The sequence below is a fragment of the Lissotriton helveticus genome, chromosome 1_2 (genome assembly GCF_964261635.1).
Source record: "Lissotriton helveticus chromosome 1_2, aLisHel1.1, whole genome shotgun sequence".
Lineage (NCBI taxonomy): Eukaryota > Metazoa > Chordata > Amphibia > Caudata > Salamandridae > Lissotriton > Lissotriton helveticus.
This window is the reverse complement of record NC_136058.1, coordinates 453,764,357-453,789,428: the sequence shown is the minus strand read 5'-3', so window position 1 is coordinate 453,789,428 and position 25,072 is coordinate 453,764,357. Positions and strand designations below refer to the sequence as shown.

At 52.3% G+C, this 25,072-nt stretch overlaps 1 protein-coding gene across 1 annotated transcript in view; it reads right to left on the bottom strand.

Annotated features, from left to right (window-relative positions):
* The window catches only part of LOC144808023 (uncharacterized), a 73,111-nt gene extending 55,310 nt beyond the window's left edge, over positions 1-17,801 (bottom strand). The window contains exon 1 of the mRNA XM_078673586.1: positions 17,743-17,801. The gene's annotated coding sequence lies outside the window, so the exon portion shown is untranslated. The remainder of the gene's footprint in view (positions 1-17,742) is intronic.
* Between the last annotated feature and the right edge of the window lie 7,271 nt (positions 17,802-25,072).

The following is a 25,072-nucleotide window of genomic DNA, read 5'->3' as shown; positions in this document are numbered from 1 at the left end:
AAGCAAATATAGTACTATATTAGTGAGAAATGGTAATTCCCATGATATCAGGGAATAGTACATGAATACATTGCGGTTGTGGTACGACAGACATGTACTAGAAAGAGACATGAGAAATATGTGGGAAATTATCTTTTGCCCCTGTAAAAATCGGTAGTATTCCTGTTCATAGACCTGATATGTAAGGACATACAGGCGCGCACTAGAAAGAAACAAGTGAGATATGTTGTCGTAAGTTGAGAAACGCCCTTGTTTAAATCAGTAATGCATGTGAGACCAGATAATGATGTACCACCCAAGGTACTGACATGGAATTATATACATGCACTCATTGATTCTCTTTTACTACACAGAGAGGATACGGACATTTGCTCTCGAAGACCCCAATAAATAAAAAACTGTCCTGAGGAAGGTGTGACCATATCAACGGGCTACAACACCGAAACGCGTCGACGCACTTATTTGCATAGAATTCAAATTTACCTAGGGGGCTCCTGAGATACTTTTATTATATTGTACTAGAAGCACTCCAAACATCCACATAAGGTTTTTTGAATCAATCAATCCGTAGCAACATCAAGAGCTTTATTGATTGCAAAGGGGTTATGTTGTTTGTTTTGTCTAAATTGTGATACACTGTGGGACTATTCGTGTGGATTTGAAAAATGTACTGTGGTCTTCTTTTTTAATATATATACATTGTTTCCTTACTATATTTTATATATGAAAGTGTATTATGCCTTTCTTCTGTTTTTTTTAAGAATAGGTTTGTTTTCACAATGTCCTCATGAGATGTGTTTAAATTGATGTATTCAGTTAATCTTTACTGAATTTTTAACATATATTCTTTTAATAAAATAGATTGTAAACATTATGATTTAGTTTGTGACCGGTGATTTAGCTGACACTTTTGTATGCGTGGGATGAGTGAATGTTACAATATTGGTGGCAAGAGTTCGCTTTTTGGAGAATAGTGTCCAGGGATTGCCCTTTTTGACTTACACGGACAAGAGGACCTCCTTCAAAGACCGCCTCGACAACAACACACACAATAGCAAGGAGCTCTTCAACATCGTGAAGGAACTCTCCAACCCCAGCTTCAACACCAATGACATCCCGCCGTCACAAGACCTGTGCAACTCGCTGGCTACCTTCTTCCACCGCAGGATAGCAGACATCCACGACAGCTTCAACACCCAGACAGCCCCAACAGGCCCCGTTCTGGCCTGAGCCACTGCCCCCACCCATACAAAAGCTGGAAAAGCAGAACAGTGTGCTAACCGTTAAGGACTGAAGAGGCAGCTGTAAGGTGTAGACATGGGCAGATTGATTTTCCAGTGTATTAAAGCCACAGTCAGTAATAATGTCAAAAACAGGGATGGGAGCAGGCCATCAATCAACCCACGGCTATTCAGTCGTGAGGGTCTCAAGGCACTGGGGGTGGGGGGGCTGCTGATCTGTCTGGGCATGGAGGTTTAGTCGTAGAGCCAGGCCTTCAAATCCTTCCTGAATAGGGTCAGCGATGAGGATTGCCTGAGGTGGAGGGGCAGGAAGTTCCAGGTTTTAGCAGCGAGGTAGGAGACAGATCTTTTTCTGGTTCTGGTCTTGTGAATCCGTGGGACGGTGGCCAGGACAGGTGGTACGGAGCGAAGTTGTCTGGCGGGTATGTGGAGTGAGAGGCGGTGGTTCAGGTGGTCCTGATTCGTGGAAGGCTTTGTAGGCATGCGTGAGGAGCATGAAGGTGATTTCTTGTTGACTGGGAGCCAGTGGATTTGTTGGAGGTGTTGTGTGATGTGGCTGCAGCAGGGGGTGTTAAGGCCCAGTCTGGCTGTGGCGTTTTGAATGTTCTGTAGTTCGCTGAGCTGTTCCTGGGTAACGCCAATGTAGAGTTTATGCGTTAGTCGAGTCTGCTGGTATCCATCTGAATGTCTTTCGAAGCAGGTGGAGCGTGAAGAAGCAGGATGAGGATACGGCGTTGATCTGGTGGTTCATTTAGAGCGAGGAATCCAGTATGATGCAGAGGTTATGTGTGTGGTTTGTGGGAGTTGGTTCCCAGTGTGGTGGGCCATCAGGAGTCGTCCCACGCTCAGGGGGCAGGTCCTTGTCCGAGTTGAGGGTGAGGTAAGTAACTTTTATCCAGGTGGCCAGGGCCTTTATCCCACTATGAAAGTTGATTCTGGTGGCTGTGGGTTCGTGGGTGAGGGAGAGGACCAGCTGGGTGTCGGAGTAGGAGACGATGTTGAGTCCGTGGTTTCTGATGATGGTGACAAAGAGGGCCATGTAAACGTTGAAGAGGGTGGGCTCAGGGAGGACCCCTGGGGCACTCTGCAGCTGATTTCTGTAGGTTCTGAGAGGAATGGAGGTAGTCTGACCCTCTGAGTTCCACCAGTATGGAAGGAGTGGATCCAGTCCAGGGCCTTCTTGCGGATGCCGTTGTCGTGTAGTCTTAGTGATTAGGGTGCAGTGGGAGACAGTATCGAAGGCGGCTTCGAGGTCCAGTAGGATGAGAGCTGCCATTTTGCCGTGGCCGAGGAGAGGGCTGATCTCATCAGTGGTGGTGAGGAGTGGGGTCTCGGTGCTGTGGTTACTTCGGAAGCCGGATCTCCTTGATGAACTCGGAGAGTTGGGCGTTGATAACCTTCTCAATGACCTTAGCTGGGAAGGGGAGAAGGGAGATGAGTCTGAAGCTCTTTAGCTTAGGTCCGTCGGGTTGGTGGATGACTTCTTTAGCAGGGGATTCATCTCAGCATGTTTCCAGTTGTCGGAGAAGGTGGCAGTTTTGATGGACCAGTTGATGATGCGGCGAAGCTCTGGGGCACTGGAGGTGGCTGCTCTATGGAAGATGTGATACAGGCAAGGATCGGATGGGGCTCCAGAGTGGATGCTCTTCATGGTCCTGAGTATATCATCTGTAGTACGTGGAGTCCAGTTGAGCAGGATCTGTTGGGGGTGCAGCGTGGTTGCATGCAATGGTGTCTTGGGTGTTGGAGCAGTCGTAGATTTGCCTGATCTTGTGGTAGAAGAATGTGCTAAATCTGTTGCAAAGGTCTTGGGAGGGTGTAACGTCTGTGGTCTCACTGTTGAGCCTGGTGAACTCCTTGATGTTGGCAAAGAGTTCTTGCTGTTGTGTGCATTGGTGTTAATTCTGTCTTGGACGGCTGTTTTCTTTGTGGTTTAGAGATGGAGGTGGTGTGCGTTGACAGCGTTTTTGAAGGTTGTGTGTGTTTCCGGGATTTTGTTGTTCCTCCATCTCTTCTCGGGTCGTCTGCAGGTGCTTCTGGACTTGTGGAGGGCGGGAGTAACCCAGCTGGCTTTCTTGTAGTGTTGCTTTGCAGTTGCCTTCTTGAGGGACGCTAGAGTGTCGGCGCAGTTGGCGATCCATCGGTGAAGGTTGTGTGCGGAGGTGTTGGTGTCTGTCCATGTATGCGGTGTGGTAGTGCTGAGGAAGGCAGTGAGATGTTCTTCAGTGGCCTTGTTACAGGTATGACGTGGGGGCCATACATTATGGCATCGCAAAGCATGGGACCTTCCCATCCCATGCCATCATCAAGCCTGCACGTCTGCTCAACCCTCAAGGTCACCCATGCAACCCTACTCACTCCTTCTACCATCCTGCCGTGCACCCGTTACCAGCCCGTCTCCATGTGCGAGCCAGGTACAGTGATGCCGAGAAGAGGCAAGGCAGCAGTACGCACAAACGCCCGTGGCAATGGCGGTAGTGGTGACAGTTACAGAGCCCTTGGCTCCGGCTAGCAGCGTTCACTGGCCCAGCCAACCCGTTCAGGCATCAGGGGCCATGTTTCAGCCTGTACGTACAGGCACGAGAACAGCCATCAAGTACCGGGAGCCTGGACCGTAGACCGCCCTCCACCTCTCTCCTGGCGTGTGGCGCGTGAAGTGTGTGAGCGGGCACAAGCACGGTGTCAGGGGAGGAGGAGCAGGAATTAATATCATTCAGTTGGCAATGGCATTCTAATGTATCCAACATCCTCTTCCTTGTCATCACCGCTAGCTTCATCCGAGTCATTCTCTGTAATATCCTCATACACTTTCCTGACCTTTTCCCCCTCCTATCATTATCAAATAGGAATTAAAGATTTGTATCCATCTATACCACAGTAGATCAGGCTCCTCAATGTCGTTTAAAAACAGGGAAGGTTGATTCATCCCCGCAGCTGCCATAACTAATGACAAGAAAAGTAAATGCCCAAAACTATGTGGTGATTTGATGTAAAAACCACTTAGCTCAGAATATACAGATAACTATTAAGGTATAAAAGTGAAGTGAACCAATTCTACAGCTCCCAGAGATGACGTGCCGCTGTATATGTGTTCCCAAAAGCTAGGAAATGTAACCTTCCTTAATCAAGGTGAATCCCCAGAAATTCTTTCACATCAACTTATACCGAGGATACCGAATGTACAGCATACCAAGGACACAAGGTTTATATATACAGTCCTTTGACCGGAAGGCTTAGGTAAGATAATAAGTTGTGTCAATATAATAATATCAACACCCAATGTACAAATGAATGTCACCTATAAAGATGATACTGCCTTTTAATAAAATGATGCCCCACTGAGGAGCAGTGAAGCAGCAGAAGGCGAACGGCTGCTGTGGAAGTGGATGTTGGGACACACTGAGGAACTGGTGCCTTCCTTGTGTGAAGAAGTGTTGCCAAGCAGCACAAATAAGCCGGCTGCAGAGGAACAAGATGCAGCAGTCAGGACGTCGAAACACGCTCAGAGGTAGGCATATCACCTCATGAGGAGAAACAGGACACAGAGCACAAAACACACCTGATGAAAGAGCAGGCTTGTGTCCCTGCTGCCTCCACTTGTGACAGGAAGAGGAAGCTCAGTGGAAGTGAAGACACTGCTGCAACTGGACACTCTTGGGTGAAAGTGCAGGGGTGTAACCCAGCAGCCTCCACCAGTGACAGGAAACACCACCGTGGCTGAGGCTGAAGACCTTGGCACTGTCTCACAGTAACATGAGACTGGAGGTTCAGCAGCACAAACTGAATCTTTGCTGCAGCAGCACCAGGAGAAGAGGAAGTGCGACAAGGCAGGCCTGCCAAGTATCACGCATCAGGCGTGATGCTAACGCATTTCACTGTGGTGTTCCCGCATCACCACATTTTTGCCACTGACTGCATGGCTGCTCACTTAACCCTAGGTGCTAGCACTGGCACTGACAGCCGTGTGTGTGCCCCGGGCCGCAGCAAACTTCACTCACTGGTGGCAGCAGCAGCTCAACAGTTAAAGTTCTGCTCTGCCTCTCACAAGAGTCACAGACTCAGTGCTTGCTACAATGTTCCTAACAATCTGCTCTGCCGCTCACAGACTCAGTGCTTGCTACAATGTTCCTAACAATCTGCTCTGCCGCTCACAGACTCAGTGCTTGCTACAATGTTTCTAACAATCTGCTCTGCCGCTCACAGACTCAGTGCTTGCTACAATGTTCCTAATACTCTGCTCTGCTGCCTGAAATTGCGTCCTCACGTCCTCCTGGAACAGGAAGTGAGGTCAGTGAGTTAGTGCCGATACATCCTCTGCATGTTGTAAGAGGAACCCTCACCAGCAAGTTCAAGCTGCCTTGCCTGTACTCGTCGTCAGTCAATGGTCTTAACCCCTTCCGTGCGGCTGCGATTCCCCCCGTGTGCGGCAGCCGCGCGAACAGGGCGGGGCCATGACGAACCCCAGCCGTCATCAGCACACGAGCACCGTGGAGCGTGACGGCTGGGGTTCGTCACCAGCATGGAAGGGGTTAAAGGCTCAGCGGGATGGCAGCAGGGTGAGGTCGGATCCCAGGGCCACCGTGAGGCCTCATCTGCGTGTTCTGTTTCACTCCAGAGGGCCATCACTGGAGGGCACGAGCAGGCCCCCAGTCAGTGGTTGCACGTGAATAACACATTTTGAAGACTTCTGAAAGAAAGTGCGTTTTCTTTCAGCAAATGTGTCTACGGTTATTTGGTGAGAGTCTGGAAGATTGTTATAAGAAGAATATTCTAGCCACTGCATTTTGTTTGGGACCTCATTGCCCTAATTCGTGAGCATTGTTTTGGGCTCTTCAAAATAAAAGAAATATTATTTAATGATTATTGGCAAAAATAATGAAACGTGCGCCAGAGGTTTTCCATTCGTGACAGAAAACATTTGACCCATGGAATAATTGAAGTGTGATTAAACTAACCTAGAAAATGGCTGACTTGAGTAAACTGAGCTGCATCCACCAAACGAATTTGCTGGTAGAAAACTAATATTACATATTTACCGGTTTTCTTCTTGCTTCAAAAAGAAAAGCTTATATCTTCTTGCAGGTTGTATCACCAGTGTCTGCACCATGTCACATTTTTTTTATATATTAATGACCGAAACAGAGTGATATTATATTCAATGTTCTGTAAAATTAAATACCGCCTTCTCAAGGTGCTCGTCTACAACTGTCATCAACACTAGGTCTTTCACAGCGCTCCACATCTGAATGCAAACACAGCGAGTGTGAATTTTCCTTGGTTTTGCCACACTCGTCAGTGTATTTCATTGGCACTGGCAGAACTTGCGCACATTGGGTGCATACCAGGGTAACTTCTGCTTGTTTCCTGCCGCGAGTAAGGTAGCAAGGTGGGGGGGCGGGGGGGAATCGGTGGGTTTAGAAATGTGTGAAATGCAACAAATTGCTCCCTCTGGAAAGCAATGCTGGGTCTGGTGTCTTGGTGGTCCAATGCGTTCTCTACGGGGGTATGTTTTGCCCTCAACCCCCTCCACGTCCCTTTTACTCATACCTAGCCTCCCACTGCTATGAGCTCAAAACAAACAAAATTCAATCCTTCCCTCTTCTCTTCCTCCCCTATCCTTTTCAATCCAAATAACAGACCAACATGTCCATATATAGAAAAGAAAATGAGGCCTCCTTTATAGTGCAATTTGGGACAAGGAGCATAAGGTGAAATAACTAGGGAAAGTCCCAAAGTTACTCAAATAGTCAGAACCATTTAGTGTATTTCCCATATATCTCGAAATGCCAGATTTAAGCATAAATGTGAAAAACCATTTGATCAACAAATTAAAAAAAACTAAAAAAAACTTATACAATGTGTGTATTATAAAAATATGCAATTTATTACAACACAATTCTTAAAAATAATCAAGGGATCACAGTTGTTGTAGACATCTACAACAACTGTGATCCCTTGATTATTTTTAAGAATTGTGTTATTTTAAAAAGATTGTGTACTCTTTATTGTCTTCATTCTTTTAATTGAACATGTTTGTGACTTTGGGCACTATTATCACATTGTATAACCATTGTTTTAATTGATTTGTAATAAATTGCATATTTTTATAATACACACATTGTGTAAGGTTTTTTTTAATTTTTTTTCAATTTGTTGATCAAATGGTTTTTCACATTTATGCTTAAATCTGACATTTCGAGATATATGGGAAATACACTAAATGGTTCTGACTATTTGAGTAACTTTGGGACTTTCCCTAGTTCTTTCAGACTAACATGTCCACCACTCAAATTAATTTCATATTTCACTATACTAATTCACCAGTAATCCTTTATGGCTTCCAGGATAGCGTGCTACTGCCGAAAAAGCGCTACAACACCTCATGAGGGGTAGCAAGCGCTATATAAATGTCAACCTTTTTACCTCTTCTACCCCGTCTCTATCCTTTTCAATCCAAATCCCTGACTAACAGTCCACCACTCAAATTACTTTCATATTTCACTATACTAATTCACCCCGAATACTGTACGGGTTCCAGAGTAGCGTGCTACTCGCCGAAAAAGCACTTCGACACCACACCAGGGTTAGCAAAAGCTATGGAAATGCAATTACAATACAATACAAAGTGTTTTGTGTTTTCACATTCATTTAAGTGAGTATAAAATAATGTAATAACAGCTTAATAATTATTTGGAAAACGCTGCTGCTGCAGAAGCCCATAGTTCCTGTGGCCCTGACTTTATGGGACTTAATCAATTGACGGGTGGTAAGAAGTCTGGTTTAGTCTTTAACTCTCTGCACCACTACCACACCTTTCACTTTCAGGCAGAGGGTCCTCAAAGCCCGCATTAACCATTATGGGGCAGTTTTTTTGTGAAAGCAGGGTTCATGGGTGGCCGGTAGAAGGATGTATGACGTTAGAACGCATATTTTTACCACGCATACCTATACAACGCATTTTTTACAACGCAGGATCCATTACAACGAAATACCATTACAACGCATTTTTTTACAACGCAGATACCTTTACAACGCATACCATTACAACGTAAGTATTGGTAAGTATATAATTTTTTTTTAAATCTAAGTAATTAAAATTATTATAATTTAATTTAATTTTAATTTAATTTTATTTAAAACCCAAACTTAGCCCTGAACCCTAAAAATACCCCTTTACCCAAAAACCCAAACCTAACCCTGAACCCTAAAAATACCTTTACCCAAAAACCCAAACCTAGCTCTGAACCCTAAAAATACCCTTTTACCCAAAAACCCAAACTTAGCCCTGAACCCTAAAAATACCCCTGTACCCAAAAACCCAAACCAAGCCCTGGACTCTAAAAATACCCATGTACCCAAAAACCCAAACCTAGCCCTGAACTCTAAAAATACCCCTTTACCCAAAAACCCAAACCTAGCCCTGAACCCTAAAAATACCCATGTACCCAAAAACCCAAACCTAGCCCTGAACTCTAAAAATACCCCTGTACCAAAAAACCCAAACCTAGCCCTGAACCCTAAAAATACCCCTGTACCCAAAAACCCAAACCTATCCCTGAACCCTAAAAATACCCCTTTACCCAAAAACCCAAACCTAGCCCTGAACCCTAAAAATACCCCTGTACCCAAAAACCCAAACCTATCCCTGAACCCTAAAAATACCCCTTTACCCAAAAACCCAAACCTAGCCCTGAACTCTAAAAATACCCCTTTATTTTACGAAATGCGTTGTAAAAGTACATGCGTTGTAAAAGTACTTGCGTTGTAATAGTATCCGTTGTAAAAGTATTCGTTGTAAAAGTTTTTGCGTTGTAAAAAATGTGTGGTAATGGTATTGCGTGGTAAAAAATGCGTGGTAAAGGTTGCATACCCAGGTAGAAGTCCAGCGGGGTTGCGTTCAGATGCAGAGCCCTAATCCTCTCAACCCGTGGGGCCTCACAGATCTTTAGAATAGTACACTGGATACTCGGGTAGATCCTATAAACGCAGACAGTCTTCCACTAAAGATACTTTCTTTACTGAGGTCCTGAAGAATCGCGAGTCATTGTACACACACGCGCGAGAAACATGTCGACTGTTTAGATCACACACTAACCAAGACTCATATAGGAAACTTTCCAACGAGTATCGGCAAGTCTTTCTTTTTAATTCATGCAGGGGACCCCCAGAATAAACTTGATACGGGTACTCCTAGCTTTATTTTAACTCACATATACGTCTACGCTCTTCTGGCCCCACACCCTCACACTGCGTAGGGTCAGTCAGGCAGGCAGGAACACTCAGCTATCTTGGGGTCAGCAGGGCCTAAGCTCAGTCAGCCTCAGTTGTGTCGTTTCCCCCCAGCTCAGCAGCCTATACTCAGGCAGAGGGTCCCCAGGACCAGCCGTGCACCAACTGTCAGGTTTTCACTCCCTTGCCTTTATACCCCTCGGTCAGGTGACCCTGCAAAAAGGCGGCAAGTTCTGGCGCCAAATCCCAAAAGGCCCTGGGGACTCTGTGGTGGCTTCTCTGGTGACAAGGGGCGGGACGGTCCGGGTTAGAGTGTCACAATGTCCCAGCCTGTCCCCAACTACGAGCGCGCAGATAGGACAGTGGCCTCTCCGCAGTAGCAGGGGCCGTTGGCAGCCATATTGTTCGGAGAGAGCACCAGCAACTTACCACTGTTCAGCAGCGGTAAGGCGCCCAGAGTCCTCGGTCCAACAAACAAATGGTGGTAAAAATGGAGGCAGAAAGGGAACAAATGCGGGGTAAGACCACCCTAGGGCAGACAGGTCTAACAATCCCCCTCTCCCAACCCCCAATCCCTGGTGGTGACCTCACCCACCTCGGGCGATACAGTAACTGAGGACGAGGGCAGGTAAGGGGGCATGGGAACACATTCCCTCAATGACTGTTGGCTCAGAAGATGTCAGTCAGTCGTATGCTCTGGATCTACTACAGTGCAGGGAGTGAGTGACAGTGCAGGGAGTGAGTGACAGTGCAGGGAGTCAGTGACAATGCAGGGAGTGAGTGACAGTGCAGGGAATGAGTGACAGTGCAGGGAGTGAGTGTCAGTGCAGGAAGGGAGTGTCAGTGCATGGAGTGAGTGTCAGTGCATGGAGTGAGTGTCAGTGCAGGGAGTGAGTGTCAGTACAGGGAGTCAGTGACAATGCAGGGAGTCAGTGACAATGCAGGGAGTGAGTGACCGTGCAGGGAACGAGTGACAGTGCAGGGAACGAGTGACAGTGCAGGGAGTGAGTGTCAGTGCAGGGAGTGAGTGTCAGTGCAGGGAGTGAGTGAGTGTCAGTGCAGGAAGGGAGTGTCAGTGCAGGAAGGGAGTGTCAGTGCATGGAGTGAGTGTCAGTGCATGGAGTGAGTGTCAGTGCATGGAGTGAGTGTCAGTGCATGGAGTGAGTGTCAGTGCATGGAGTGAGTGTCAGTGTAGGGAGTGAGTGTCAGTGTAGGGAGTGAGTGTCAGAGCAGGAAGGGAGTGAGTGTCAGTGCAGGAAGGGAGTGAGTGTCAGTGCAGGAAGGGAGTGAGTGTCAGTGCAGGAAGGGAGTGAGTCTCAGTGCAGGAAGGGAGTGAGTGTCAGTGCAGGGAGTGAGTGACAGTGCAGGGCGTGAGTGTCAGTGCAGGGAGTCAGTGACAATGCAGGGAGTCAGTGACAATGCAGGGAGTGAGTGACAATGCAGGGAGTGAGTGTCAGTGCAGGAAGGGAGTAAGTGTCAGTGCAGGGAGTGAGTGTCAGTGCAGGAAGGGAGAGAGTGACAGTGCAGGAAGGGAGTGAGTGTCAGTGCAGGAAGGGAGTGAATCTCAGTGCAGGAAGGGAGTGAGTGTCAGTGCAGGGAGTGAGTGTCAGTGCAGGAAGGGATTGAGTGTTAGTATAGGGAGTGAGTGACAGTGCAGGAAGGGAGAGAGTGACAGTGCAGGAAGGGAGTGAGTGAGTGACAGCGCAGTGCAGGGAGGGAGTGAGTGACAGTGCAGGGAGTGAGTGTCAGTGCATGGAGTGAGTGTCAGTGCATGGAGTGAGTGTCAGTGCAGGGAGTGAGTGTCAGAGCAGGAAGGGAGTGAGTGTCAGTGCAGGAAGGGAGTGAGTGAGTGTCAGTGCAGGAAGGGAGTGAGTCTCAGTGCAGGAAGGGAGTGAGTCTCAGTGCAGGGAGTGAGTGACAGTGCAGGGAGTCAGTGACAATGCAGGGAGTGAGTGACAGTGCAGGGAGTGAGTGACAGTGCAGGGAGTGAGTGACAGTGCAGGGAGTGAGTGTCACTGCAGGGAGTGAGTGTCAGTGCAGGGAGTGAGTGACAGTGCATGGAGTGAGTGTCAGTGCATGGAGTGAGTGTCAGTGCAGGGAGTGAGTGTCAGTACAGGGAGTCAGTGACAATGCAGGGAGTCAGTGACAATGCAGGGAGTGAGTGACAGTGCAGGGAACGAGTGACAGTGCAGGGAGTGAGTGTCAGTGCAGGGAGTGAGTGTCAGTGCAGGGAGTGAGTGTCAGTGCAGGGAGTGAGTGAGTGTCAGTGCAGGAAGGGAGTGTCAGTGCAGGAAGGGAGTGTCAGTGCATGGAGTGAGTGTCAGTGCATGGAGTGAGTGTCAGTGCATGGAGTGAGTGTCAGTGCATGGAGTGAGTGTCAGTGTAGGGAGTGAGTGTCAGAGCAGGAAGGGAGTGAGTGTCAGTGCAGGAAGGGAGTGAGTCTCAGTGCAGGAAGGGAGTGAGTGTCAGTGCAGGGAGTGAGTGTCAGTGCAGGAAGGGATTGAGTGTTAGTATAGGGAGTGAGTGACAGTGCAGGAAGGGAGAGAGTGACAGTGCAGGAAGGGAGTGAGTGAGTGACAGTGCAGTGCAGGGAGTGAGTGACAGTGCAGGGAGTGAGTGTCAGTGCATGGAGTGAGTGTCAGTGCAGGGAGTGAGTGTCAGTGCAGAGAGTGAGTGTCAGTGCAGAGAGTGAGTGTCAGTGCAGGGAGTGAGTGTCAGTACAGGGAGTGAGTGTCAGTGCAGGGCAGTGCAGGGAGTGAGTGTCAGTGCAGGGAGTGAGTGTCAGTGCAGGGAGTGAGTGTCAGTGCAGGGAGTGAGTGTCAGTGCAGGGAGTGGGTGTCAGTGCAGGGAGTGGGTGTCAGTGCAGGGAGTGAGTGTCAGTGCGGGAAGGGAGTGAGTGTCAGTGTAGGGAGTGAGTGTCAGTGCAGGAAGGGAGTGAGTGTTAGTGCAGGGAGTGAGTGTCAGTGCAGGGCAGTGCAGGGAGTGAGTGTCAGTGCAGGGAGTGAGTGTCAGTGCAGGGAGTGAGTGTCAGTGCAGGGAGTGAGTGTCAGTGCAGGGAGTGAGTGTCAGTGCAGGGAGTGAGTGTCAGTGCAGGGAGTGAGTGACAGTGCAGGGAGTGAGTGACAGTGCAGGAAGGGAGTGAGTGACAGTGCAGGGAGTGAGTGTCAGTGCTGTGCAGGGAGTGAGTGACAGTGCAGGGAGTGAGTGACAGTGCAGGGAGGGAGTGACAGTGCAGGAAGGGAGTGAGTGACAGTGCAGGGAGTGAGTGACAGTGCAGGAAGGGAGTGAGTGTCAGTGCAGGGAGTGAGTGACAGTGCAGGGAGTGAGTGTCAGTGTAGGGAGTGAGTGACACTGCAGGGAGTGAGTGTCAGTGCAGGGGGGGTGAGTGTCGGGTTCAGGGAGTGAGTGTCAGTGCAGGGAGTGAGTGTCAGTGCAGGGAGTGAGTGTCAGTGCAGAGAGTGAGTGTCAGTGCAGGGAGTGAGTGTCAGTACAGGGAGTGAGTGTCAGTGCAGGGCAGTGCAGGGAGTGAGTGTCAGTGCAGGGGGTGAGTGTCAGTGCAGGGAGTGAGTGACAGTGCAGTGAGTATCAGTGCAGTGAGTGCCAGTGCAGGGAGTGAGTGACAGTGCAGGAAAGGAGAGAGTGACAGTGCAGGAAGGGAGTGAGTGAGTGACAGTGCAGGGAGTGAGTGTCAGTGCAGGGAGTGAGTGACAGTGCAGTGAGTATCAGTGCAGTGAGTGCCAGTGCAGGGAGTGAGTGAGTGAGTGACAGCGCAGTGCAGGGAGGGAGTGAGTGTCAGTGCATGGAGTGAGTGTCAGTGCAGGGAGTGAGTGACAGTGCAGGAAGGGAGTGAGTGTCAGTGCAGGGAGTGAGTGACAGTGCAGGGAGTGAGTGACAGTGCAGGGAGTGAGTGACACTGCAGGGAGTGAGTGTCAGTGCAGGGAGTCAGTATCAGTGCAGTGCAGGGAGTGAGTGTCAGTGCAGGGAGTGAGTGTCAGTGCAGGGAGTGAGTGTCAGTGCAGAGAGTGAGTGTCAGTGCAGAGAGTGAGTGTCAGTGCAGGGAGTGAGTGTCAGTACAGGGAGTGAGTGTCAGTGCCGGGCAGTGCAGGGAGTGAGTGTCAGTGCAGGGAGTGAGTGCCAGTGCAGGGAGTGAGTGACAGTGCAGTGAGTATCAGTGCAGTGAGTGCCAGTGCAGGGAGTGAGTGTCAGTGCAGGAAGGGAGTGAGTGACAGTGCAGTGCAGGGAGGGAGTGAGTGACAGTGCAGGGAGTGAGTGTCAGTGCAGGAAGGGAGTGAGTGACAGTGCAGTGCAGGGAGGGAGTGAGTGACAGTGCAGGGAGGGAGTGAGTGACAGTGCAGTGCAGGGAGGGAGTGAGTGCCAGTGCAGGGAGTGAGTGTCAGTGCAGGGAGTGAGTGACAGTGCAGTGAGTATCAGTGCAGTGAGTGCCAGTGCAGGGAGTGAGTGTCAGTGCAGGAAGGGAGTGAGTGACAGTGCAGGGAGTGAGTGTCAGTGCTGTGCAGGGAGTGAGTGACAGTGCAGGGAGTGAGTGACAGTGCAGGAAGGGAGTGAGTGTCAGTACAGGGAGTGAGTGTCAGTGCAGGGCAGTGCAGGGAATGAGTGACAGTGCAGGGAGTGAGTGTCAGTGCAGGGAGTGAGTGACAGTGCAGTGAGTATCAGTGCAGTGAGTGCCAGTGCATGGAGTGAGTGTCAGTGTAGGGAGTGAGTGTCAGTGCAGGAAGGGAGTGAGTGTCAGTGCAGGGAGTGAGTGTCAGAGCAGGAAGGGAGTGAGTGTCAGTGCAGGAAGGGAGTGAGTGTCAGTGCAGGAAGGGAGTGAGTGTCAGTGCAGGAAGGGAGTGAATCTCAGTGCAGGAAGGGAGTGAGTGTCAGTGCAGGGAGTGAGTGTCAGTGCAGGAAGGGATTGAGTGTTAGTATAGGGAGTGAGTGACAGTGCAGGAAGGGAGAGAGTGACAGTGCAGGAAGGGAGTGAGTGAGTGACAGCGCAGTGCAGGGAGGGAGTGAGTGACAGTGCAGGGAGTGAGTGTCAGTGCAGGAAGGGAGAGAGTGACAGTGCAGGAAGGGAGTGAGTGAGTGACAGCGCAGTGCAGGGAGGGAGTGAGTGACAGCGCAGTGCAGGGAGGGAGTGAGTGACAGTGCAGGGAGTGACAGTGCAGTGAGTATCAGTGCAGTGAGTGCCAGTGCAGGGAGTGAGTGTCAGTGCAGGAAGGGAGTGAGTCGCCGTGCAGTAGGCAGGGCTCTGCTTTCCTCTGGGATTGTTCTCTCTCCCTTGGATTCTGGGCCCTCCTCCTCCTCCTCCTCCAGATTCTCTGTTTATTTGCTGTTATCTAAGGAACTTGTATAAATCCAGGATGAAATGATGAGCCCCTTCTCTCTTTCTGTTTGTAATGACTCTCAGGACTAGTGTCCCCTTTTAACTCTGTCAAGAGACTGAAGAGTTGTCTGTATATTGCATCTTTTGTTCCTGTGCCTGGTCCTGGTGGAGGTGCCACTGAAACCACCTCCTTTACTGTGCTCTCTGCTGCTGCTCAGAGAAGGAGGAAGGAATGAACGGGGTTTACGTGACGTGCGGGCTGTGGGTCTGCAGTGGGGGCCCTGCTTTTACCCAGGGGGATGTGACTGTTGGTTTGAGTAGCTCTGGGAGGTTTGGGGGCCACACAGTACACTTATCTTAATTTACACATGACTTTATTCATTCACGGTCTGACTGTTCTTTTTCTTTATGTTTTTCATTTTTTGCTGATTAATATATGTTTGATTTTTTCTTAGATTGATGTCTAAAAATGCTTTTTTTTTTTCAGAACAAAATTCTATTGAGCTGTTGAAAAATGACATAAGACATACAGCGTTCCGAAAACCCGGAAAAACTGTGAGTATGAAAGCAACAATCACATTGCAAGCAATTCAATCAGTCATTTAAATGTAAGAACTAACCCCAAGGCCCCCCTCCCCTCATCCCCCCCACGTCCCTCACCCAGAACTCCCCCATCCCACCCTCTGCACAGCGCCTAAACAGTCCATATGTAAAAGTTAAAAATGCTTTTTTAAACATCGAGGTATTGGTGTATCAATTAAATTTGAATGAATAAAGTCACGTGTAAATTAAGATAAGTGCTCCTGATAGATAATGTGCTGTTTGGCCTGAGGAGAGTGGTGGATCCCTGCTCTTTGGGTACGAACCCTTGCACCGTTCCCTTCATTCGCCCCCCTGCACCGCTCCCCTCATTCGCCCCCCTGCACCGCTCCCTTCATTCGCCCCCCTGCACCGCTCCCTTCATTCACCCCCCTGCACCGCTCCCTTCATTCACCTCCCTGCACCGCTCCCTTCATTCACCCCCCTGCACCGCTCCCTTCATTCGCCCCCCTGCACCGCTCCCTTCATTCGCCCCCCTGCACCGCTCCCTTCATTCACCCCCCTGCACCGCTCCCTTCATTCACCCCCCTGCACCGCTCCCTTCATTCACCCCCCTGCACCGCTCCCTTCATTCACCCCCCTGCACCGCTCCCTTCATTCGCCCCCCTGCACCGCTCCCTTCATTCACCCCCCTGCACCGCTCCCTTCATTCACCCCCCTGCACCGCTCCCTTCATTCGCCCCCCCTGCACCGCTCCCTTCATTCACCCCCCTGCACCGCTCCCTTCATTCACCCCCCTGCCCCGTTCACTTCATTTACCCCCCTGCACCGCTCCCTTCATTCACCCCCCTGCACCGCTCCCTTCATTCACCCCCCTGCACCGCTCCCTTCATTCGCCCCCCTGCACCGCTCCCTTCATTCACCCCCCTGCACCGCTCCCTTCATTCGCCCCCCTGCACCGCTCCCTTCATTCGCCCCCCTGCAGCCCTGATGTTTGGGGAGGGCATCCCATCCACCCCTGGCTGTATTCATCCATTGCCCTGGTTTACTAGTTATAGAAAAGGGGTCTGGATGTAGGGCCCAAACCCACGGCGATACCCAATGGTTATTGTCCCTGTTCTGGGACCACCAAGTCGAGGAGGCCTGAGCTATTGTCGCCTAAAGTGATGCCCTGACGTATCATGTTGAAACTCTTCCATCGCCTGTGGTAGCGCCAACTCTCCTCTCCAGGGGGTGCATCCGCGTCTCATGAACCGAGTGTTTACGATTAACATATAACGCTGGGGGTTCCCCATCCCCTATAACGCTGGGGGTTCCCAAACTCATAGAGAAGGGGCAGCTCCAGCCCAGTCCAGGTTCATTTGTCTGAAAAACAAAAGTTGTTCTTCCAGTGGGTCTGCTGCTGATGCTGCCTCTAGGGTGACTGACCCCTGCTCCTGCCCTCCTGGGGGGGCTCTGCTGATCCCTGCTCCTGCCCTCCTGGGGGGGGGGGGCTCTGCTGACCCCTGCTCCTGCCCTCCTGGGGGGGGGCTCTGCTGATCCCTGCTCCTGCCCTCCTGGGGGGGGGGGCTCTGCTGACCCCTGCTCCTGCCCTCCTGGGGGGGGGCTCTGCTGATCCCTGCTCCTGCCCTCCTGGGGGGGGGGGGCTCTGCTGACCCCTGCTCCTGCCCTCCTGGGGGGGGGGCTCTGCTGATCCCTGCTCCTGCCCTCCTGGGGGGGGGGGCTCTGCTGACCCCTGCTCCTGCCCTCCTGGGGGGGGGGCTCTGCTGATCCCTGCTCCTGCCCTCCTGGGGGGGGGGGCTCTGCTGACCCCTGCTCCTGCCCTCCGGGGGGGGGGGGCTCTGCTGATCCCTGCTCCTGCCCTCCTGGGGGGGGGCTCTGCTGATCCCTGCTCCTGCCCTCCTGGGGGGGGGGCTCTGCTGACCCCTGCTCCTGCCCTCCTGGGGGGGGGGCTCTGCTGACCCCTGCTCCTGCCCTCCTGGGGGGGGGGCTCTGCTGATCCCTGCTCCTGCCCTCCTGGGGGGGGGCTCTGCTGATCCCTGCTCCTGCCCTCCTGGGGGGGGGGCTCTGCTGACCCCTGCTCCTGCCCTCCTGGGGGGGGGCTCTGCTGATCCCTGCTCCTGCCCTCCTGGGCAGCTTTGCTTCTTTCTGTTTGGATCCAGCTCTGCCTCGGGGTGGGGGCTGGGGGGGCCCTTTCCATGAGGCCCGGTCCCCTTCTCCTGTTCCAGCCCCGGGCGGGGCAGTGCTTCGCCCAGGGTCACAGGCCTCGGAGCTGACGCCGGGACTCGCCCCACCGACGGCAGCTCCGGCCGCTACGCCACATCGCGTTGGGTCTCTCACGTGAAGGGCAGGGCGTGGATTGCTGGTGAATAACAACAACACTCCTAATCGAGAAAGTGATTTTACCTTTAGAGTTTCAGGCTCATTTATGTCCAAATACCGTGTCCAGCCACTTCCGGTGTCTCGGCAGACTGCGCATGTGCAGAGGAGCCGTGTCCAGCCACTTCCGGAGTCTCGGCAGTCTGCGCATGCGCAGAGCACTGTGCAGCCACTTCCGGTGTCTCGGCAGTCTGCGCATGCGCAGAGCACTGTCCAGACACTTCCGGAGTCTCGGCAGTCTGCGCATGCGCACTGAGCCGCGTCCGCCCCGCTGGGCGACGTTATATCGCGAGAAAAAGGACTTCAGGGGCAGCAGAAGCGGATCCTCGCGTCACTTCCGGCCAGTCTCGTGCACGGCCCAGTCTAAGTGAGCTTTGACTTCCGGGTTAGTGACGAGAGAGTCAGCACAAGCAGCGGAGGCTGAAACCTTCAGTTTACTGCAGAGGAGGAAGGACCCCCCCAGTGTCTGAACAGCTTCAGCTACAGCCCCCCCCAGACTCCAAACCTGCCCCTCCAGACTCCAAACCTGCCCCCCCCAGACTCCAAACCTGCCCCCCCCAGACTCCAAACCTGCCCCCCCCAGACTCCAGATCTGCCCCCCCAGACTCCAAACCTGCCCCCCCAGACTCCAAACCTGCCCCCCCAGCCCCCAGACTCCAAACCTGCCCCCCTCAGACTCCAAACCTGCCCCCCCTCAGACCCCAAACCTGCCCCCCCTCAGACCCCAAACCTGCCCCCCCAGACTCCAAACCTGCCCCCCCTCAGACTCCAAACCTGCCCCCCCTCAGACTCCAAACCTGCCCCCCCAGACTCCAAACCTGCCCCCCCTCAGACTCCAAACCTGCCCCCCCCTCAGACTCCAAACCTGCCCCCCCCTCAGACTCCAAACCTGCCCCCCCCAGACTCCAAACCTGCCCCCCCAGACTCCAAACCTGCCCCCCCAGACTCCAAACCTGCCCCCCCTCAGACTCCAAACCTGCCCCCCCTCAGACTCCAAACCTGCCCCCCCAGACTACAAACCTGCCCCCCCCAGACTACAAACCTGCCCCCCCAGACTCCAAACCTGCCCCCCCAGACTCCAAACCTGCCCCCCCCAGACTACAAACCTGCCCCCCCCAGACTCCAAACCTGCCCCCCCAGACTCCAAACCTGCCCCCCCTCAGACTACAAACCTGCCCCCCCTCAGACTACAAACCTGCCCCCCCAGACTCCAAACCTGCCCCCCCCCAGACTACAAACCTGCCCCCCCAGACTCCAAACCTGCCCCCCAGACTCCAAACCTGCCCCCCCAGACTACAAACCTGCCCCCCCCAGACTCCAAACCTGCCCCCCCAGACTCCAAACCTGCCCCCCCAGACTCCAAACCTGCCCCCCCAGACTACAAACCTGCCCCCCCAGACTCCAAACCTGCCCCCCAGACTCCAAACCTGCCCCCCCAGACTCCAAACCTGCCCCCCCCAGACTACAAACCTGCCCCCCCCAGACTCCAAACCTGCCCTACCAGACTCCAAACCTGCCCCCCCTCAGACTCCAAACCTGCCCCCCCTCAGACTACAAACCTGCCCCCCCAGACTCCAAACCTGCCCCCCCCAGACTCCAGATCTGCCCCCCCCAGACTCCAAACCTGCCCCCCCAGACTCCAAACCTGCCCCCCCAGACTCCAAACCTGCCCCCCCCGACTCCAAACCTGCCCCCCCAGACTACAAACCTGCCCCCCCAGACTACAAACCTGCCCCCCCCAGACTCCAAACCTGCCCCCCCAGACTCCAAACCTGCCCCCCCTCAGACTCCAAACCTGCCCCCCCTCAGACTCCAAACCTGCCCCCCCAGACTACAAAACTGCCCCCCCAGACTCCAAACCTGCCCCCCAGACTCCAAACCTGCCCCCCCACAGACCCCAGATCTGCCCCCCCCAGACTCCAAACCTGCCCCCCCTCAGACTACAAACCTGCCCCCCACAGACCCCAGATCTGCCCCCCCAGACTCCAAACCTGCCCCCCCCCAGACTCCAAACCTGCCCCCCCTCAGCCCCCAGAGCTGCCCCCCTCAGACCCCAGATCTGCCCCTGCCCCCCCTCCAGGAGGAGGAGAGAGACACTATATAAACATCTGTACATACAGTGCTGCTTTTTCCTGCTCTCTGGGGAACCCTGCATGTTACTGTGCATTTCACTGCACACAAAGGTATTTAACGCTTAATCTTTACATTTGAGCACACTGCATGACTTTCAATACTGTATGAGAAATCTATGTGAACCTTACTACTTATTACTACACTGTCAGACATCTTTGCACACTGGACTGTGTGTGCCCACTGTATTGCTTTTTACAATACTGTGTGAAATCTGTACACATTGCACATATTTATTACTTAACTATAAGAAATATATGCACATTGCATTGCTTTTCAGGGCACTGTGAGGGATATTTACAGCTTAAAGAGGCAATCTGTGCACAGGGCACTGCTTTTACCACACTATAAGAAATCTCTGTGCAATGTACTGCTTTTTACCACACTATGAGAAATCTCTGTGCAATGAACTGCTTTTACCACACTATAAGAAATCTCTGTGCAATGTACTGCTTTTACCACACTATAAGAAATCTCTGTGCAATGTACTGCTTTTTACCACACTATGAGAAATCTTTGCACACTGTACTACTTTTACTACACTATGAGGTCTATGTTCACAATGGACTGCTTTGTACTACACTACAGTAGGGCATTCACAGTGAAAATGTGTACACTGCACTGATGTTTACGACAGAGAGATGCATTATCACTGCACTGCTGTATACTGCACTGTGAGAAATCTTTGCCACCACACTTCTTTACCTGCACATTTGAGGGAAATTTAAATTCTCATTCTTGCTGATTTTTTATACCATGGGAGGCTAGACTCACGCACCCATCGACGCACAGGCCGTGCCTGGGTGTGTCTGGCCAGAAAGAGGCACTTCCGCCTTCTACTCTGACAGGGAGAGTGTCCGCTTCTCCTGCTCTGCCGCGGTCAGCAGCCCCCTACTGGGTAACCAGGTTCAGCTTTCATTACCAGACCACCAGACCATTCTCTTGAGGGAGCATATTCCCATGCTAGACCTTAGGAGGCCCAGCTCGACCTTCAAAGCCCTGGTGTCTTAGCACCAGCAGGTAGACCCTAGAAGTGGCAGGTGTGGGTTAACCATAAAGGTTACCACAATCCATACTGAATGTTAGACCTGGCACCTTGGCGTGAGTTTCCCTTCCACTTTTTGCTGTTGTGCCTCAGATGTTTTTGCTGGTGTCCGCTACTCAGGGCACTGCGCCACGGCCAACCCGTGCCGCAGTGCAAGTGCTCCCTACTGTAAAGTGTACATGTGATTGATGTCCATGATTGGTTCATTGGATTTACTGTTAGTCCCCAGTAAAGTGCACCAGGAGTGCCAGGGCTTGTAAATGCCAATACTGCTAGTGGGCCTGCAGCGCTGGTTGCGCCACCCACAGAAGCAGCCTTAAAATGTGTCTAGGGTCTGCCATTGCAGAACCTGCGTGCAGTCTGGTACCGTCATGCTGGCTGGGCAAGTGCACACACTTGCCAGCCCCTAAACCTTCCCTTAACTTCATATTAGTCACCCCTATGGTAGGCCTGAGGGCAGGGTGCATTGTAAGTGTAAGGTAGAACATGCCCTGATGTGTGTGGCATGTCCTAATAGTGAATTACTGCCAAATTCGTTTTTCACTATTGTAAGGCTACCAGTTCCCCTCTAGGCCAGATGGGCTGCTGGAATTATTACACTCTATAATCCCAGCAGGCTCAGGGAACATGGTAGAAATTAATGTTTAGTATGCCTGAACTCAGAATAATAAAATACTTCTTTTAGTAAAGTTTATTTTAATATCCTGGGTTTGCAAATGCTACTTTTAGAAAGTTAGCATTTGCTTGTCTAACCATTTCAGCCCGCCTCTGCTCTTGTGTGTATCTGACTGTCTGAGTTGTGTGAGTGACAGGGCTGGGAGTTGACAGGTTGTGAATAGCAGGATGACACCTTAGTGGGTGGTGGGAGTTTCCCCTGAATGATGCATCAGGCTGTGCTCTGCCCCCACAATGCTGGCTCCGCCCTCCTGGGGAGCGACTGATGACTCAGCCTGCACCTGGCCCAGGAAGGACCGAAGCTTGTCAACAAAGTGCTCAAGCTGCCCCTGTCCTCACAATGCCGGCTCCGCCCCCCTGGGGAGCGGCTGATGTGCCTGCCCTCACACTGAATGCAGAAGCTGAAGTACCCACCACAAGTGCTCAGGAGCTGAGAGCAGTTATGCAGAGGCCCCCCTGGCCAGTGAGAACAAAAGAAACTGTGTATAAAAGTAGGAGCCCTGCTCCTTGTAAATCAGAATCCTGTTTTACCACGAAGGACCTCTACCCGACTAGAAGGAGAAGAGACGCTGGGAGGACTGGCCTGCTGCTTGCCTTGCTGAGAAAGGAGAGGAGAAGACTTGCTGAGAAAAGACTTTGCTTCTTTGTGCTTTAAACATTCTCCAAGGGCTTGATTGAGCTTGCCCCCTGACCTGGACCCCAGGACTAGTGGGTCCTTGGTGCTTTTGCTCGTCTTGACTTTCGAGCCGTGTGTGCTTCCCTGCTGGAGCCAGACTGCGCCCCTCATCGCCCCCTCCTAGGGCTGTGGCACTCGGGAGCTTGCCAGCCTCTGCCCTGTGAGAGCCTCGCTCCGATCGGAGTCGCTCTCTGCCCCCAGGCTTGGCTTCCTGCTCCTCTGCCCCTTGCCTGCTACTGGAGTGCCTTGAAGCGCTCTCACCCCTCCCGCCGGAATTTCCTTGGTGGATTGTGATCCACGCCGGGTCGACAGCTGCACAGTCCGTGCCCTGTGACCCCGCTTCGCAATTCCCGAGGTTGGCCAGGCCGCGCCGCCCCCGCTGAGGAGACCCCCGCACCGTCGTGCCCAGGGTCGCGGGCCGCGCCTGCCTGCCTGCATACGCCCGCTGGCGTCAAGATCCGAGAGTGCCCCCATCGTTGGAGTCGCACAAGCCTGTGCCGACTCTGATCCAAGTGACTGAGGTGTTCTGCCAAGTCTCCCTCGGGCTCGGGGCCCGCAACGCTTTCCTTCCCTGCCCTCCAGCTGTTGCTCGACTGAGAGCCGAGCCGAGAAGTCCCCGAGTGCCCAGGAGCCCCCACGGGTGAGTCAGAGCTGAGTGCTCCGTCTGCACTCCCCGTCAGGGACCCCGAGGCTCCTCTCACCCCTCCCTGCTCCTCACGGGGCTCCTCTCATCGCCTGCTTGCTGCTCTGCTCCGAGCTCAGCCCCCACCTCTGGAAAAGGCCCAGGGTTTTTCAAGCCCCTCTCTGGTGTCCATTCAAAGCCTACCGCGAGATGCGTGAGAGTTGGTAGGGGCCGAGTCAGTTTCACCCTTGAAGGCAGGAGAGGCGCTGCAAGGCGCTCCGAAGGCCCGGGGAGGGTCCCAAAGCCCCGGAACAGAGAGAGGCTATCCTTTGAAAGGGGATAACACGGAGAGAACACTTACAGAACTGTTTTTCTGAAGGAAAGCAATTGAATTATTTTCTTGGAACAAACAAACAACCATTGAAAGCTACAACTAAGAACCTTTGCCTATTTACAACCTGTGGTGCTACAAAAACGTTATTTGGTCTTGTGATAAGTCTGACCTAAGAGATATATATATTTTACATAAAGAAGCGTATTTTTATATACTCACAGCTTGGTGTCCATTTGTGGGGGGATTGGTGTATTTTACTGTGTGTGTGATTACAAATGCTTAACTAACTAACGCCTGGAGAATAGCCTTGGCTGCTCACGCCACGCACCTAGAGGGTGAGCAAGGGTCATTCTAAGGGGTCATCCTTCGCCCTGACTTAGAGGAGAGGGTCCCTGCTTGTCACAAGTGCATACTTGCGCCAACCAGAGACCCCCAATTCTAACATTGGACGCAGCGGTGAGGATTTGCGAATTTGCATTTGTAGTTGACATACAGTGAATTGCTGATCACCACATAGTGAGAGCAGACCTATAACGCAGCCACAGGTTTCCATTTTTTTTTAATTTTGTTGAGACATCTGCCATTGTTGGAGCCATGCCTGGCTCACTCCCTGCTGGAAGGGCACCCTCTGTCATTTCTGGAATTGATGATGTGGACTGGGAACAAGGAGGCCTAGAGGGCTACAAAGCACAGGATTTGAAAGCCCTCTGTATAAAGTTCAGAGCTCCACACCCTGGGTGCAAGAAGAAATCCCAATACATCAAGGCGCTGAGAGCCTGGAAGGAGTCAAGAGATCCCCAGACCCCAGTGGATATCATTCCACCAGATGGCGCTGTGGAGCCCCCCAGAGGCCTGTCACCAGAGGAGCTGGCAGACAGGGCCGCAGAAAGGGCGCATTCAATGGAGATGGCAAAATTGGCTGGGCAAATGGAAATGGACAAGCAAAGATTGGCCATGGAGGCACAGCAACGCCAGCTGGACCATGACCTAAGAGTGAAGGAGTTGGAGCTGAGAGGTTCTGGAACGACTCCTTCTGGTGGCAGCACAACGCCGGTGCAGGTAGAGTCCAAGGTGTACATCCCCAAAGATGTGGTTAAGGAGTTCTTTAGGGGGGATGACATAGGACAGTGGTTTAGGGCATATGAGGTAGCCATGTCCTCCCACCGGGTCCCTGAAAAGGATTGGGGAGCGGGGTTGTGGGGGAGGTTCCTTAGCGAAGGGCGGGACACCCTGCTAGATTTGCCCACTGCAGAACAGATTTCCTATCCCCACATGAAAGAGGCCTTAATGACCAGGTATGGGCTTACCCCTGAATTATATAGACAGAGGTTCAGGGGGTGTGCAAAGCGTCCTGGGACTACGTATGTGGAGTATGTGAATTTTTTTTGCAGAGCCCTGGATGGTTGGGTGAAGGGTAACAAGGTGAATGATTTTCAAAGTCTCTTTGATTTAATTGCATGGGAGCACTTGTCTGATAACTGTTTTCCTGAGTTACGCCAACACCTGATTGATAGCAAGCTGTCCAACCCGAGGAAGCTTGCTGAGGAGGCGGACCGCTGGCTCAGCACCAGGGTCCACAAGGGTCCAGTGGGAGACTCCGCCAAGGGTGGGCAGGGTCCCCAGCAGAAGAGTGGGGGGGACAGGGGTAAACAGAAAGGGTTCCCTAAAGGCCCCCAAAGTAATCCCCAAGGGAACCAGCAGAAGGGTTCTCAGCCTCCCCCACCCCCAAAGCAGAGTGGGGCCCCGACAGGTAGACCTGTTCCAAAGGGGCCCTTCAATTGTTTCAGATGTGGTGACCCGGGGCACATAGCCAGTGACCCCAAGTGTCGCCTGTTTGGAAGACCAGCACCCACTGGTGCTCCCCCCCGGCAAGTG